Source organism: Hydra vulgaris, chromosome 11 (genome assembly GCF_038396675.1).
Source record: "Hydra vulgaris chromosome 11, alternate assembly HydraT2T_AEP".
Lineage (NCBI taxonomy): Eukaryota > Metazoa > Cnidaria > Hydrozoa > Anthoathecata > Hydridae > Hydra > Hydra vulgaris.
In genome coordinates this window covers 6,852,284-6,858,283 of record NC_088930.1, presented here as the reverse complement: position 1 = coordinate 6,858,283, position 6,000 = coordinate 6,852,284, and the positions used below count along the sequence as shown (strand labels likewise).

The window sequence follows — 6,000 nt, the reverse complement described above, 5'->3', positions numbered from 1 at the left end:
TAAAAAATTTGTAATTACAGTAGCCCCTCAAAAGGACATTTGTCCTCAAGGTAATACATAACCTATAAAAGCAGTAATCATCATTACTATAAATATAATTATACCTGAAAATCAAATAGGTTTTTTTTGATAACCCCCATAGTATAAACTTTTGCCTATATGAATATAAACACAAATAAAAGATAAAGAAGCTCCGTTAGCATGAATTGATTTTAATAAAAACCCGTAATTTACATCTCTGCATATATGAATTATTGATTTAAAATTATACCTCCACAATAATGCATACCTAAAAAAATTCCAGTAATTAATTGAATTGCAAAACACAATCCTAATAAGGATCTGAAATTTCACAAGTAATTTATATTTGATGGAGAAGGAAGATCGATTAAAGTAGAATTAATATGTTTTATAAGATGATTGTTTTTTCTAATCCTCATTATATAGAAATGTTAATATAAGAACTAAATATTATGGAATCAATAAGTATATTCGGATAGATCCCTAATACAATAATAAACACTATTAATGGTAATAAACTTTGAAATTCAAAACCTATTATATCTCTTGAAAATTTTAGATAAGGCGAACTAGAACCAAAAAACATTCTATTGTAAACTCATAAAGAATAAATTAGATTTATGAAAACCCCTAATAAAATTAATAAAATTATAAACAAAGAAAACTTAAAACCTGAAATTATTAAGAATAATTCAGCTATAAAATTTAATGTTAAAGGAAATGAAACATTAGCTAAAATTAAAGTAAATGTAATTGTACTTAAAATCGGCATAGTAATAGTTAAACCTCTAAAATATTTTATAATTCTAGAATGAAATCTAAAATACACAATTGAAGTAATAATGAATAAATCTGAACTAGATAAACCATGAGCAATCATCATTAACATTGACCCAACTAATCCTTCAATAGAATGTGAAAAAATACCTATAGTCACTAAACCCATATGAGAAACTAAAGAATAAGCAATTAAACGTTTTATGTCTATTTGACGACATGTAGTTAAAGCACCATAAACTATGGCTACAATACTCATTATAATAATCAATGGATAATAAAATTGAGAAGCCAGTGGAAAAATTGGATAACAAAACCTAATCAAACCATAACCCCCCAATTTTAAAAGTATTCCTGCCAATAGAATTGAACCTGCTATTGGTGCTTCTACGTGAGCTTGAGGAAGTCAAATATGGAATGGTACCATTGGTATTTTTACAGCTAAGCCTATAAAAAACCCTATAAATAATCAAAATTGAATATTATATGGAATTTTTATGATTAATAAATTTTCATAGTTAGTAGTTCCAGTTAGTGAATATATTTTAAATATACTTATTAGCATTAGTAAAGATCCTATTAAGGTATAAAAAAAGAAATAAAAAGCAGCTTTAATTTTTTCTTCTCTATAACCTCATATACCAATCATAATAAATACAGGTATTAATATACTTTCGAACAAAATATAGAACCATAAAATATCTAAAATAGAAAATACTGTAATTAATAGAATAACTGATATAAATAGCAATATATTAAATTCTTTTTTAAAATATTTTATAGATTTTAAGCTTATTAATATACATATAGGAATTAGTAAAATACTTAAGCCTATAAAAAATATAGACAAACCATCAACAGAAAGAATAAAATTATTTCAATTAATAAATATTGAATTTATTAGTAATCAACTGAAATTTAAATTAAATTGAAAATTGAAAATTTTATGATTAAAAGTAAAAATTAATATAAAATAAAATAATAATATTAAAGATCAAAACAAAGAAATATTAAAAATATTTGTATTATTTCTTTGAACTTACAAGATGTTTATTATGCTTAAAAATGGAATTAATAAAAGAAAGATTAAATACATCATTTATTAGATAAACCTCAAAAAGCTCATAATAAAGAATTAGTAATAATAATAAATGATAGACTTAAAGGTAAATAAGATTTTCATAATAAACCCATTAATTGATCATATCTTAATCAAGGAAAGGAGGTTCTAACTCAAATAAACAAAAAAACAAATTTTTTTTTTTTTTTTTTTTTGTGTTATTCACCTCCTCAAGGCCAAGAAGGCCACTACAGATGAGGAGGCTACTTAATAGTGGTTATAACCCTCTCTCAACTCTATAACTCCGAAACACGAACCTTGACGAACAAGGCCGCTGCGCGGAGAAACAAGTTGAATATATATACAATCATTTTTAAAAATAAAATAAAATTATTAATAAAGAAATAATTATTTCAATTTCCTAAAAATAAAATTACAAAAAAAGCACTAGTAAATATTATATGAGAATATTCTGCCAAAAAGAACAAACCAAAAGACATCGAAGAATATTCTAGATTATAACCAGAAACTAATTCTGATTCACCCTCAGTTAAATCAAAGGGGGCTCTGTTAGTTTCTGCTAATGAACATATAAAAAACATTATAGCTATGGGTCATGAAGGGAAAATATAAGAAATGCTTTGACTTTGTGAGTTTATTAAAGAATAGATATTTAAAGTTCCGGCACACAGAATACAAGAGAAAACAACTAAGCTAATACATACTTCATAACTTATCATTTGAGCAGCAGCCCTCAATGAACCCAAAAAGGCGTATTTAGAATTACTTGATCATCCAGATAAAAGTATAGAATATATATTTATTGAAGAAATAGCAAAAATAAACATCACTCCCAAATTAAAATCAAAGATTAAATTATTTATCCCCAATGGAATTATTACTCAAATAAGCAAAGATAGAGTTAAAGCTAAAATAGGAGAAAATAAATAAAGAAATATGTTAACATGATTAGGAATAATTAACTCGTTTGAAAATAATTTTACACCATCAGCTAAGGGTTGTAATAACCCATATATTCCTACCACATTAGGACCTTTATTCTTATTATATATTCTGACTATAACCTAAAATTTTTCTTTCTGCTAAGGTCAAATAGGCTACAGAAATTAAAACTGGAACAATAATTATCAAAAACTTTATAATTTCTAGTATAATTAAATATATATCTTTCATTATCCTTTTAGTAAATTTAATAATTTTAAAGAAATAGATCCTTTTATTTTATAAAAAGCCACTATTATTGATAATCCAATAGCTGACTCAATAGCAGCAATAGTTATTATGTATATTGCTATTATTTGTCCTTCTTGAGAAAAATTATTTTTTTTTTTTTTTTTTTTTTTTAAGATTATTCACCTCCCCAAGGCCCGAGGGGGGCCACTACAGTCGAGGAGGCTACTCATTTTTTTATATTTTTTTTTGTGTTTTTTTTTTTGTGTTTTTTTTTTTTTATTTTTTATTTATTTTTTAGTTGTTGTTCGTGGTGCGACCCTCTCTCAACTCTTTAACTCCGAAACACGAACCTTGCTGAGCAAGGCCGCTGCGCAGAGAAACTAAGTTGAGCGCAGTACTTCCAGGGACGTGGTGGGAGTCGAACTCGGAACCTCTCGCTTACAAAGCGAGCGCTCTTACCACTACACCACTACCGCATATGAAGTTAGTGAACTTAATATAAAATTCATTGAAATAGATAATAATAAAATTTCTTTACTAACTAGAATTAATATTATATTGCTTCTATTAATAATTATTCCAATAATACTAATACAAAACATAATTATCACTAATAAATTGAAATCAAATAGCATTATTCTCATTCCAACCCCCCCCCCCCCTCAATCACTCGTAAATTAATCCTATGACTAATACAATTATAAATAAACAAATGACAAATTGTGAATAATAATCTATTAAATTTGAATTTACAGACCATGGGAATAAATAAATTATTTCTAAATCGAATACTAAAAACAAAATAGCAATTAGAAAAAATCTTATAGAAAATGGTTGACCAGTTGAATGAAAAGGATTAAACCCACGCTCATAAATAGAAAGTTTTTCTTTATCTGGTGATTTAAAAGAAAGAAAAATTGAAAAAAACAAAACAACAGAACTAGGGATGGCAAAAATCTCGGAAATTCTCAATCCCGGGATTTCGGGATTACAAATTTGTCCCCGGGAAATCCCGGGAAATCCCGGGATTGAATGAAAAACTTACAATCATAGAAGATAAAGCCTGCAAAGAACTTTTAATTATCAAACACTATTATATGATTAATTTAACTGATGAAGTAAAGTAATTTAAACTATAAATAACACCTTTAAACGATAACACAAAATAACAATGTTTAAAAATAATATAATTATACATTAATATATAAGAGTTATAATTCGTTTTGAAAGCTCCACCTTAAAAAAATCAAAGCGTCCATCATTTCATCGTTTAATCGTGTTCGATTTTTAGAGCATAAAAACCCAGCGGCTGAGAATGCTCGTTCAGACTCTACACTTGTTGGTCGTATAGATAGAATATAGTTATACACTTTTTGAAGGTGATCACCTCTTGTGCCACCACTTTCAAATAAAAACATTTCTTTTTGAATCTTAGAAGTTATACTTTCTACCCTTATAAGTGTTGTTCGTATAGCTATCAATCCTTTTTCCATAACTTCGTTTAATTGTTCACTAATTGTTTTGACTTTCTTATCACCTTCGTCGCTTCTTAAAACCTGGTTTAGCTGAACATCACAACTGCTGTCTGCTGTTGATGCTATATCTGCGGGATGAAAACGCTTTATCATGCTTACTATAATCTTTTTATTTTGATTACTTGTATTTGGTACAAAAACATCTGTGATTTTCGTTGATGTAACCTAGCCATTATAAAGATAATAAACTAAGCTACTTAATGGTGTTCTCCTCTCTTTAATTCGGTGACTCAAAGCAGCATACAGTTTATTCCCGATTTCAGATTTTTGTTGTTTTATTTTGGTCAACATAAACTCTAATGCAATGTCAGCTGTAATTAAAGTTGCGTCTCGTCGTCAAAGTGCTTCCACAGTGGCTTTAACAGGAGTCAAAAGTGCTACTAAATCAGATACAATTTTATATTCATTTTCGTCCATCTTAATTGAATCGTCAATTTTGGAATCCAATTCTAAATCTAGAAATGCCTTTTTAACACAATATTTTAATTTGTCAAATCTTTCAAGCATAAGCAATAAGCTGCTTCATCTGGTTTTACAATCCATAATCAAATGGATAACCTTTCCAAACTCAATTTTTACGTACTTTTGTAAATAATTTTCATTTTTGGTTGGGGACCTTTTAAAGATTTTTACAATTTTCCTGACCTTTGTTATAACAGGTCCAAAAACTTGGTGTTTAATAGTAACCTCAGAGGTTTCATTAAACAAAAATGAATTATTTGAATCTTGAATACAATCTTCCTCTTCAGAAGCATAGTCATTAATACAATCATTATCTTTTTCTTCATCACTGTGGTTCTCTAAACTTGCAAAGGTAGTGTGCTCATCATCTAAAATTTCATCGATTTCCAAGTAATTGCGGTCATTTTTATAAAGAACTGATATTACTGCCAGCCGTAGAGCGTGGGCAAAGCATAGTTGTTGATCACTTTCTATAATTTTTCCAAGTTTCTTCATGACGCTTGCACCATCCGTGGTAATACCAATGATATCGTCCTCAAGTTTTATTTTAAAATTGTTGAGTCTTTCGTTTAGAAGTGAAACGCACTTTTCTGCTGGCATAGACCCTAAAATGCGAATCAAACCTAAATTCCAATAACTTTTCAACTCGTGTACGTTCACATTCATGTATCTGCAGTTTCCAAAAGAAGTCCACTCATCAAGCGTTAAGGAAAACTTGAAGCCTCTTGATATTTGATTAATTATTTCCTTTATAACTAGTTTTTTAACCTGTTCATAGTAGTCTAACAGCATTTTTCGAATAGTGTTTCGTGATTTTGGGACATTTTTAAAGCCTCGTGCAACTAACCCAGCTCGTATATCAGAAGAGTTGCAAATTGTATTAAATGATATACCATCTTTTGCTGCCATACGGGCAAATACTTCAGGTAGGCATTCATCTTTTTTCGATGT

General features: G+C 28.1%; 1 pseudogene; it reads right to left on the bottom strand.

Annotated features, from left to right (window-relative positions):
- Window positions 1–439: 439 nt before the first annotated feature.
- LOC136087178 (NADH-ubiquinone oxidoreductase chain 4-like) lies at window positions 440–1,937 on the bottom strand (annotated as a pseudogene).
- Window positions 1,938–6,000: the final 4,063 nt, after the last annotated feature.